The sequence below is a fragment of the Podarcis tiliguerta genome (genome assembly GCF_965153285.1).
Source record: "Podarcis tiliguerta genome assembly, chromosome: 2".
Taxonomy (NCBI): domain Eukaryota; kingdom Metazoa; phylum Chordata; class Lepidosauria; order Squamata; family Lacertidae; genus Podarcis; species Podarcis tiliguerta.
In genome coordinates this window covers 46350461-46362784 of record NC_139535.1, presented here as the reverse complement: position 1 = coordinate 46362784, position 12324 = coordinate 46350461, and the positions used below count along the sequence as shown (strand labels likewise).

Sequence of the window (12324 nt, the reverse complement as noted above, 5' to 3'; positions counted from 1 at the left end):
TATACCTGAAGGAGCGTCTCCACCCCCAACCGTTCAGCCTGGACACTGAGGCCCAGCGCCGAGGGCCTTCTGGCGGTTCCCTCATTGCGAGAAGTGAGGTTACAGGGAACCAGGCAGAGGGCCTTCACGGTAGCGACGCCCACCCTGTGAAATGCCCTCCCATCAGATGTCAAAGAGATAAACAACTAGCTGACTTTTAGGAGACAACTGAAGGCAGCTCTGTTTAGGGAAGTTTTTAATGTCTGATGTTTTATTGTGTTTTTAATATTCTGCTGGGAGCTGCCCAGAGTGGCTGGGGAAGCCCAGCCAGATGAGCAGGGTATAAATATACTACTACTACTACTACTACTACTACTACTACTACTATTTATTTCTGACCCTAGAGACAGAGCATAGACATCGTGGCCAATACTATATTTGCCTCATTTAGGAAGTTTATGTGTCTATATTATCTTGTTCATTTCCTCAGCTAATGATTGAACTTGGACAATAACTAATGCTCTATACTATGCAACTTAATGATAACATAGTAGAATAATGGAATATTAGTTGCTTATAATCACAAGTGAGAAAAGTATTACTGTACTCAGGTCCAGATTTTTGACTTCCCATAGGCATCTGGTCAGTCACTGTGAGAACAGGATGCTGGATTAGATGGGCTTTTGGTCAGATCCAGCAGGGCTCCTCTAAAGTTCTTAAAAGTCACTGAATCCCTATTTGGGTATTCCTATCCATCAGTATCAGGGACGCGGGTGGCGCTGTGGGTTAAAGCCTCAGCGCCTAGGGCTTGCCGATCGAAAGGTCGGCGGTTCGAATCCCCGTGGCGGGGTGCGCTCCCGTTGTTCGGTCCCAGCGCCTGCCAACCTAGCAGTTCGAAAGCACTCCCGGGTGCAAGTAGATAAACAGGGACCGCTTACTAGCGGGAAGGTAAACGGCGTTTCCGTGTGCAGCTCTGGCTCGCCAGAGCAGCGATGTCACGCTGGCCACGTGACCCGGAAGTGTCTTCGGACAGTGCTGGCCCCCGGCCTCTTTGAGTGAGATGGGCGCACAACCCTAGAGTCTGTCAAGACTGGCCCGTACGGGCAGGGGTACCTTTACCTTTACCTTTATCCATCAGTATCACGATTTATGTAGACATTTCCTCTGTCTTCAAGCTGCAGAAGTAAAATCCAACTTCTCAAAAATCAGTAATTTTTAATATGTGCAATCTAGTTCCTAGGACGCAAAGCATTTAAACAAAATGACTTCCTCCTCAGTTTGCCCTTCAAGCGTGAAGTAATTATATATCTCTTCCAATTACCTATATAAACCTCCTTTAGAGACAGTGGATTTTGTAGAGTGAAATATCTTATTATTGCTGTGCTTAGGCAATTTCATATTAGCAAAGCATTTGAAATGCAATTCCCATTTGTTCTTTTCTTCTTAGCCCAGAGCTCATATAGAGGAGGAACACTATCAAGATGCCCAAGTTAGGACCACGGATGTGAGGCTGCAGATATAATTCCTTCAAACAGAGCAAACTCAGATGCTGGTTCCTGGCAGAAATGGAACAAGAGACAGGTATCAGTCTCCTCAGGAGAACCTCGAGGTTTGCAGAAGTACAATACTAATAATAAAATCCTTAGTGGGTAACTCTTCCTTTAAACAAAAATAGCCCAGTGAGGACTGAGCATACTCAGCAGTAACAGAATGTTGACTGTCAGGAAAGGAAAATGGAGGGGGGCATTTCTGCCTGGCTAGCTGGGAGAAACCCTTGAGACAAAGTCTCCTGGTAGGGGTGGGAACCCTCTTTTAGCCCCTCGACCACGTTCCCTTGTGAATAATCTTCTGGGGGCAGCATACCAGTGATGGGTGTGGCCAGACATGCACCACTGCTCACCCAAGCAAGCAAATGGAATTGTGACAGTTCAAGGAAAAATTCCAGCCAAGTAAAATCATTAGAGGAAAGTGCAGAGCAGGGTCACTGTGGCTCTGACCTGGGTGGATTCCCAAGGGCCACATGAAGAGAACTGGGGTCCCTGGGCCTCAGGTTCCTCACCCCACTGCAACATTCTGTAGTCAGGCCCACTTCTCAAATCTGCTCCTAGTCTTACGAGTTGTAAATGTTTGAATTTTAGACAAGGGATTTCTGCGTCACGTGCCTGCAGTAGCTTAGCATTCATAAAAATTTAGTCAGAATGCCAAAAATATATGTCTCCTCGTCTTGGAGAGTTAATTGTGCTGAAGCACACGGTAGAGAAAAAGGAGAAGGAAAGAAGCTATGTGATAAAAACTAATTTTTTTGTTTGAAATGGCTCCTCTCGTATGCTATTGAATATGCTATTATTCAGCTGAGTGGTCTCTTTCACTCTGATTTTATGACGCAAATTCATGGCTCAGCCAGATCTATTTATTCTTAGGTTATGTCAGCTACGAAAAAGCATCTCCAGCTGTGTTTTCCTTTCTGTCGTAAGTATAGCTGCCTCCATCCAATGCTTCATTATACTTGCTAAAACCTTCCGTTGACCCAAACAGTTACATCGTTTGAGTCATGCACAAAAAGTGTCTTCATATTCAGAAAGGGAAAAAGTCATTGGAATGGAGGGCACTCTTCTGCAAACTGTGATGGTAAGCCTTGGAACATGGCTGTGTAAGAGATGTTTTGTAGTGCCTTTTTCTGTGCTGATGCTGAAGTACACAGATCTTGTGCCATCAAACCTGACCAACCTTAAGGACTGCTTTGCAACAGTTGAGAGCTGCTACTAATCCAGTGCCCTGAGACAGGAAAGGGCTATAATAATCATAAAGCATAAAATGACTACTAGCAATGGCAAGGCTTTCCTAAACTGCAAAAGGCCTCTGGAAGAGAGTTTTCTAAAAATGACACCTGAATGTCAGCAAGGTGAATTTCCATAGGAAGGGAGTTCCATAATTTTATTTTTCATTTATTGTTGAGGACCACCAGTAAGAGTTGCATTTATTGCCTTGCCCACTTTTGCTTCTGGCTCTGCTAGGGATGGAGGATAAATTTGATTCAGTACACATTTAAAGCTGAATCTATCAGCTTTGCACTTTCCAAAACAACATGCAAACAAAAACTCTGCTCTCTTTGAAATTTACACTTCTCTGAATTTTGCAATGCAGTAATCCAACCAAAGTGTCCCTCCCTCCATGAAGATATTGCTGAAAATTAACATACAAAAATACATTATATTAGGGGGAATTGCTTTCAAAACTGTGGATATTAGTTAAAATGGCATATAAAATATGTTTATTGGGAAAACTTGCACTAAAATGTTGATGAATTTTACATGAAATGTTTTGTTCTACTTAATCTGCCAATTGCTAAATAATGTGGAGAACTCAATTTAAGACTGAGGAAATGAGAAATTGAGAAAACCAAATGGACAAATCCTTCCATTCTACCCACCATTGACAAGTGGCCTCCATAATGTAACACATAATGTAAGGCCCAGGGGCCGGATCCGGCCCCATCGCCTTCTAAATCCAGCCTGCGGATGGTCCGGGAACCAGCGTGTTTTTACATGAGTAGAATGTGTCCTTTATTTAAAATGCATCTCTGGGTTATTTGTGGGGCCTGCCTGGTGTTTTTACATGAGTAGAATGTGTGCTTTTATTTAAAATGCATCTCTGGGTTATTTGTGGGGAATAGGAATTCGTTCATTCCCCCCCCCATATAGTCTGGCCCCCTCCTGAAAAGGTTTGCTGACATTCCTTGTGATGTAACACAGGAGAAATGCATCCTTGAGCTTAAAAAAAAAAAAAGGTTCCCCATTCCTATTTTGAATTCTTTGAATTCCTGGTTGTAATATGCAAACACTTTTCAAAGACAGTTCTACAACGAGCTTTTTATTATGGACCTCACTGAAGTATGAACAACTGTAGCTGTATCCTTTTTTGTCTAGGAAAGGGTACAGTGTCTCAGGTCCAAATAACTAGTAGACATTCTTGGCCTGTTCTGCAGCCCTGGAAGTCATAATTAAACTACTGTGACTAGATTTCCAGAGACATTATCATTTTTCACTTAAGCAACTGAGACCCTAGTTGGATTTTGCCCCCTCAGTGCAACTAATATATGGAGTTTCCATAATCTGCCTGGTTGAAAAATGGCAACTCTGGAAGGGACTTACCAATGGAACTGTTTGGAGCACCTGCTCTTCCTCCTCCTCGAGAGCAGTTCAAACATCCTTCTACTCTTTATTTTGTTATGCAGCGGGGATGGGGAACCGGTGGCCTTTCAGATGCCCTTGAACTACAACTCCCATCATCCCTGAGTATTGGCCATGCTTCTGCGGCGTGAGCTTTCATTTCAGTTTCCCTAGAATCAGTGCATCCATTGCTATAGTTCCTTTTGAAAACAGTCCCTTTAATTTATGGTTCTGATTAATATTTTCTAAAATGCAAATTACCATCTTTTCAAATGAGACTATTCCCCTTCTGAAATGGAAAGTGTGAAATGTATGAAACAGCTTGTATAATGTGAAATTAAAATCCTGTTAATTTAAAATGTGTGAGGTTTGTTGATCTCTTGGGCTATTAGAAAGGGCGGGGGAAACCTTTGAAAATAAAATAGCTATCTGTGGTGGGTTTGTGCTTGACAGGTTTCACAGAGTTGTCTCCTTGTTTTGTTAGCTATTTAAATAGTCATTTGTCTACACAGCCTGACAACCTGCCCATTCCGTAGTGAATTTCTTGAGACAAAAAGACAGCTTTTCTCCATGCTAGCAGGGAGTAAACTGAGCATGCTGTGAATTTGATTTCTAACTTGACTGGTTATGTTTAAGTGCCAGCTATGATAGCTGGAGTTTGCCCCAGGGTTCTTTCTCCATTTCCCCTTTTTTCTAATGGAAAAATACTGTTTAGATTATGTATTTTGAACATGACAGAAGTTTCCATAATGTTCCTGTTTTACTTATTAATTTTCAAAATATGAAAATTTCAAAAAGCTGAAGTTTTTAGGTTAGCAGGAGTCCCTGGATGACCTCACAGTGGTTTCAACAGAATGGGGAAGAAAACACAAGCCTGCCAACCACCGTGGGGCAAGAAGGAGTCCCCTAGTGCCACCTTCCTTAATTGGACATTCAGATGGGAATAACTGAAGGACATTGTACCCAATCTCAATTCCTACCTTATTCAGGCAAACCAAAAGAATACCACGGTCAACAGTATCAAAGCTGCCGAGAAGTCCAGAAGAATAATGGCGTTGCAGTTGTCCCCATTCTTCTGCCAGTATAGGTTATCCATTCAGATGACCAAATCTGTTTCTGTACCAAAAGCCGGTTTGAAATGGATCCAGAAAACCAGTGTCACTCAGGAGGTGGGGTGGGGTATTTTTCAATATTTTCCCACATAACAACCACTTCAAGTTAAGAGTTTATCAATTTTTTATTTCGTAAGTTCAGGCTGTACTGTTCTTGCATCAAGCGTTTATATAGGACAGCATTTAAAATTTGGTCCTATCCATTTAGTCTTTGAAGTACTACAAGCCATTCTATCACCTCAGATCTTTTCCCACCTGCTGCTTATCCTCAAAATCAAATTAATCTTATTATTTTATTTGTATTCCTCCCTTTTTTTACATAGTAACACAGTGAGGCTTACAAAATATGGTAAAAGCGAAACAAAATGCAGCATAGAACAAAAACCTTCAGCAAGGGGTTTCAGAGGGGTCTTAAAATGCTGCATTGATTATATGCCTGTAGTTTAACCTTATATGCCATTGCCACCTATACTAATTCTTCAGGTTTTTGAAATTGTTTTTACTAGAGGGAATATAGTTTTCTATTTTTCTTTTTTTCATTCCTCACTTGGGGAAAAAAACTCCTTTTGTGCTTCAGATATATTTTTAAGTTGTCTTCAGCATCTGTTCTCTGTCTGCATCTGGGCTTGTTTTTCCTCCTTTCATACTTTTGATCTGCACTATCTTCTTTGATGCTTCTTCCCCACCCACCCCAATTGTCTAATTTTCTTGGGTGGAGCTGGGGGAGGGGAGGCTGTTGTTTGCTTTTCCTTTCATCCACGTCAGTCTTTTCTATGTTTCTTTCAAAAGGCACAAGAATTAATTGCATCCAGAAACAGAGATTTGTTCTTTTGGCCTCACACACACCATGCTGCCCTACACATAAAATGAAGAAAAATAACCATGCTGGAGATGGATAAGATTGGAGCCGTAAATGTACAGAAGCCATCATTGTAAATCCAAATGCTTCAGAAAGAAAAGTGGTGCTCAATTAAATTTCATGCTAAGACTCCACTTGTAATAATCTGGCATTATGCAGAGTTATGGGTAGCTTTTTCAACAAGTATGCCAAGGTAAAAATTAAGGGTTATGTATTAAACCTCCATGAAATTACTCTTCTTAAAGATAGCCTTTTGTGTGGTAATATGATTTGTCACTTACAAATCCTGGGAGTCTTATTGTCATGTGGATTTGCAAAGGAATTCTATTGTAAAATAATGCTTCCCCCCTCCCCACAAACGATGAAATCAAAATGTGCACTTGCAAAATAATTTCCATAATTTAAACACATTGCATGATGGATCAACACAGAGGATGGATGGATTTTATTTAAATCACAAAGGAAGCAAATGCCGGTTGTAATTGTTGATTTAAACCAAGTCTCCTGTTTCTAAATTCACATATTTTCTTAGAAGACATGGATTACAAGTTGCTATGGCATATTTGTTTGCAGCTTAGAGCCAAACTGTACCTGATGCTTGTCTTCTCCAGGCTTTCCCCTGCCTTCTCTCTTTTTCTATTAAAAAAATGTAACCATGAGACCACAGTCTAAAGTGGAAGGCCTGTGTGTATGCACACATGTGCCTGTGTGGAACCACAAAGAGAATGAGCTTTCTTAAACCTCCCCCCACCCCTAGTACTTTTCTTCTGTTAAAATACCCCTAAAGCTGCTCTTCTTATTACAGGCGGAAAGACCTGTAGGAGGGAATGCAGCTGGGGATGCAATTTTTAGCAGAAAGAAAGGGAAGGAACATAAGAAGAGCATGCTCATCTAGTTGAGCATCCTTTTCACACAGTGGCCAACCAGATGCCTAAGGGAAGCCAGCAAGCAGGACCCGAGCACAAGAGGACTCTGTCCTCCAGTGTTTTTCAGTAACTGGTATCCTTCCAACCATGGAGCCAGAGGATAGCCATCATTGTAGCTGATAGCCTTTACTTCCATTCATTTGTCAAATCCTCTTTTAAAGCCATCCAAGTTGATGGCCATCCCTGCCTCTTGTGTCAGAATTCAATTCTGCACAACATTAAAGAAGTACCCACTGGCTCCCATTGCTGGGGACAGGCTAAGCCAGAAGCCAGGACAGCCAGTGGGATCGCAGCGCTGCAATCCCGTTGGCTGTCCTGGTTTCTGGCTTAGCCGCGCAGCCTCTCCCGGGCAGGGGATGAAGGCTTCCCTTGCCTAGGAGAGGCTGCACACTGCTATCCCATAAGCTAGGGCAGCGCAGCGACCCCGTTTGCTGTCCTGGCTTCTGCGATTCAGATTTCCCCCCCTCTTATTTTCCTCTTCCAAAAACTAGGTGCGCCTTAGGTCTGGTGCATCTTATAGAGCGAAAAATATGGTACTTCCTTTCGTCTGTCCCGAATTCTCCAACATTCAGAATGCCGTTTCAATGCCAGTCTTCACCTCAGCTGTTTTCACAGATTAAGTTGGTATAAACAGAAAATGTCAGAAGCTCCACAAGGCTAAGCGTTACATGCAGGTTGACCCCAAACAGAGGCTTTTAAAAACAAGCACATTCCAAAAGTTGAGGTCATGTAGCCAACATGCATTCCAAAATTACATCTAAGTAGATATAAAATACATTTTTTTGCTTTTTCTATATGCATATTAAGGATATTAAGCAAGACTGTTTACTTGAAGGCTAAAATTGCCCTGCTCTCTGCACTTATTTGGAAATTGAACAAAAGTGGAACTTATTTCTGAGTAAGCATATGCAGGACTGAACTTACGTGTCCATAACTTTTCAGAAGCGATGGTCATTAGTTACAAAGCAAAATAGGGTTTCTCCATGTAATGGAAAACAAATGCTGGTGGTTTATAGTCATGATCTGAGAACTCAAGGAAATGTAGAGCTTAGGTGACTCAAGGTCATAAGAGATCAAGGCCACCCACCTTGGGCCATCTGGAGGTTGACTATAAATTCTATCAACTGCAGCCCATGTGGCCAATGCTCAGAGATTATGGGAGCTGTAGTCCCACTGGACAGCTAGAGGTTTCCCATCACTGCCACAGATGATCCTGCCAAGATGCAGGCTGCTATGACACGGCTTCAAACACAAGTGATGATTTGCTCATTCCTTGGTTCAACAGCCATCCCCATAAGTAAGAAATATAATACATGACTTATTGTGACATTTATAGCACAGCTAGTACTTAACCTCCAAAATGAGATATTTCTCCACATCATTCTTTTTAAAATAGAATGTGTCTGTGATACAAAGTCACTCTCTTGCTTCAGGAAATGGTCTTTATTTTTGCACTTGCAGGCAGTTTCTGGTGCCAGATGGAGTGGATAATTAACATGCACCTGAGATGTCCTTATCGGTGCCAGTCTTTACCTGCAAGGCTAATACTTTTGAAGTCAATGACAAAAGCACCAGCCGTAAGTGAGCTAACAGCCATTATGTCAATGGGTCTCTCATGCATGTACATTTATATTAAGGTCTAAATGTGCGCTAGGGCGAGCTGGCAATCCAAGACAGCAGGTTGACTTGACGTGCAGAGGGTAGGAGCCCAAAATAACAGAGTATTGTGATTGAAGTAATAAGCAGAAGAGCAGGCCGCCAGCTGTCTAGCTGAGTCATTTCATTCCCATGCTTACCCTCAATAGGAAGGCTTTTTCTCAATGTTCATTGGAAGGATGATTACTCTGAAATTGAAAAAATAGGGGAGGGGGAATAAAAAAGGATCCCCCCCCCATGCAATCCTGCAAAGATTATTAGTTATGTTGAACTATTGCCACCTTCATAGCCTAAAATTCTGCATAATTCAATGTGCAAGAGGTTAGGAGAGAACAATCAGGAAAAGGAATTCAGGAAGAATTACCAGACATGAGTATTAAAAAATCAGGGATTGGGAGGCAAGTGGAAGCAGATTAATGAGGGTAAGCAAGAGTATGGTGTGCTTAGGTGGGCTTCTCTGTTGTTGTTGAACATATATTTTGACTTGATAGGGCCATAGGTCACATCCACACCATACACCATACCTCTCCTTTAAATCAGAACCAGTGAAGGCGGTGAAGGTCCTATGTGAGTGCCTGGAGGCAGTTGGAGGATGGATGGCAGCTAACAGATTGAGGTTGAATCCTGACACGACAGAAGTACTGTTTTGGGGGGACAGGGAGCGGGTGGGTGTGGGGGATTCCCTGGTCTTGAATGGGGTAACTGTGCCCCTGAAGGACCAGGTGCGCAGCCTGGGAGTCATTTTGGACTCACAGCTGTCCATGGAGGCGCAGGTTAATTCTGTGTCCAGGGCAGCTATCTACCAGCTCCACCTGGTACGCAGGCTAAGACCCTACGTGCCCGCGAACTGTCTCGCCAGAGTGGTGCATGCTCTAGTTATCTCCTGCTTGGACTACTGCAACACACTCTATGTGGGGCTACCTTTGAAGGTGACCCGGAAACTGCAGTTAATCCAGAATGCTGCAGCTAGACTGGTGACTGGGAGTGGCCGCCAGGACCACATAACACCGGTTCTGAGAGATCTGCATTGGCTCCCAGTACGTTTCCGAGCACGATTCAAAGTGTTGGTGCTGACCTTTAAAGCCCTAAACGGCCTCGGTCCTGTATACCTGAAGGAGCGTCTCCACCCCCATTGTTCAGCCCAGACACTGAGATCCAGTGCTGAGGGCCTTCTGGCGGTTCCCTCATTGCGAGAAGTGAGGCTACAGGGAACCAGACAGAGGGCCTTCTCGGTAGTGGGGCCCGCCCTGTGGAACGCCCTCCCATCAGATGTCAAAGAGATAAACAATTACCTGACATTCAGAAGACATCTTAAGGCAGCCCTGTTCAGGGAAGTTTTTAATATGTAACACTGTACTGTTTTTAACACTTGATTGGGAGCCACCTAGAGTGGCTGGGGAAACTCAGCCAGATGGGCGGGGTATAAATAATAAATTATTATTATTATTATTACATTTAAAGTGCTTCCCCCAAAGAATCCTGGAAACTTTAGTTTGTTAAGGGTGTTGAGCTCTAGGGAACCCTTTAGGAACTGCTGGTCCATAAATGCCTTGTGAGGGTGCTTCCTCCCCAAAACTCCATTTGTTTTCCATGGAGCAGCCGCTGTAACTGGGGGAAAGGATGGATACGCAAAGTTATTCCAGCATCTGGGAAAATGATAGGAATCATCTGAGAAACCGATTTACTGTGTCAGTTTCACGAATAGAGAGGAGTCCTTCTCTCAATTGTGAGTTTCAGTGGAGATGGGGAGAGGGATACTGCAAATGAAAGGGCTTCCCCTCCATACTTTCATACAATTGAGATTAAAATGTGGAGGTTAATCGTAACATTTAAATGTATAGAACCAACTCCAAAAATAGTGGGTGGAGCACTAAAAGTGCTTCCAAAGCAATGCACCTGCTCACAAGTGAAACAAATACAGAGGAAGGTTGAAAGAAGATTCTAAATCTACCTTCATTTATTGATTTTAAAATCAAATGGTGTTTTGTTTTGGTTTTTTAAAAAGGTTAAGAAACTATTTAAACCTGATCTCCTGACTTGGCACATGCATAGCAACAATGGCTTAGTGTTGTGTGAAAAAATGCTCTCATGTCCATTCTCCTCTTCCGGAGTGGCCACAAATAGAAGATCAGCATTTTTTAAGTCTGAACTCAGACAAAGCCCCCCACTCCATAATGACACAAACTGGAAAAACCTCTGGAGAAACCACCCAGTTGCAGAATATGTTGATGCTTGGGTGCACACCACTTCATATCAATGGGGAAAGAAATTTTAACAACGAACTAAGTGCAAACACCTCTTGTCATGCCGGAAACCAATTTGGATTTCACAGCATCTTATCAATATAGTTTAAGTTAATTCCTTTCTGAAGTCACATTGCTAAAAGGCACAGATCTAGGTATATGTCTAATCTATTCAATTAATGTGCTGTGACTTTCCTGTGTCAAGATGCATTTCCATTTTGGAAACTCATTAGTCATTCCATTACAAATTTATTTGCAGTGACAAGGACTAAATAACAAGAGAGTCTTGAAGCACCTTAATGACTAAGGGTGGTATCCAACAGTGATGGTTTCCTGGAGGAAAGAATCTATCAGAGGAATGGGAAGGTAGGGATATTTTGGAGATCTAGCACCCCTATTCAGTGCCCTGTGCTTCCCTTAAATCGGCTATGGGGGGTTGTGGAGAACTACTGGAAGATTTTTGGGGCACATGGAGTGCATATACTTCTGATATAAATTACGATTCTTCCTTCCAACTCAAATGAGAATGAATACATAATGGTGGTATGGGAGGAATCTCTTAATTCTCTCATTTACCTCTAACAGTCAGTTAGAGACAGATAGTGTTTGCAGGCAGTAAAAAGCAATTTTGTGGGCAACTCACTCCAGAAAAAGGAAGATACCTATTATAAAAGGATTGTCTTTATTCCATGTAGAATAGTTGGCTTTCTATTTTTCAATATGGTTGTTACATGGGATGTGTCTGGATTTTTTAAAAAAAATATTTCTCCATGTTTCTCTCTCCCAAGTATTTTACTTAGACATCTTGGACATGTTCAATAAAACCCTCTTGACTATCTTTCTAAAGCCACATTCACAATGTATGTTCAAAGCACGGTGGAAACCGCTTTAAAGAACCATGGCTCCCCCACAAAGAACTATGGGAGCTGTCGTTTGTTAAGAGGGCTGAGAGTTGTTGGGAGACCCCCTAGTCCTCTCATGGAGGTGCGATTCCAAAAGTTGCTTATGAAGAGGGATTGGAAATTGGAGCTCTGTGAATAGAATGAAGTCACCTAATGACTCTCAGCACCCTTGGCAAATTATTTGTGGGGAGGCCATGACTGTTCAGTGTGGTATCGTAGGGCTTCAAATGTAGGATGTGAAAGTGCCCAAGTATGCTCTATTAATTTTGTCGTCACAATGAAAAGCCTCACAGTACAGAGCCAAACAGGACATGGCATGGGGAAAACTGTGAAACTGTTTTTTAAAGCAGCTGCACGGGAGGCCTCATACAGTGTGGTGGTGCTGGAGGGAGCAGCTAATATTTTCTCCTATGCTCTGTGCTATTTACCTCACAGGGCAAACCCTGCAGGCACCTGTGTGATTGATGACCTGTGTGTT

The 12324-nt window shown here is 42.5% G+C and overlaps 1 long non-coding RNA gene across 1 annotated transcript in view; it reads left to right on the top strand.

Moving 5' to 3' along the window:
• The first annotated feature begins 10994 nt into the window (after positions 1-10994).
• The window catches only part of LOC310668633, a 38906-nt gene continuing 37576 nt past the window's right edge, over positions 10995-12324 (top strand). Inside the window, exons 1-2 of the long non-coding RNA XR_014506731.1 lie at positions 10995-11099; positions 11204-11310. This is a non-coding gene — a long non-coding RNA (uncharacterized lncRNA). The remainder of the gene's footprint in view (positions 11100-11203; positions 11311-12324) is intronic.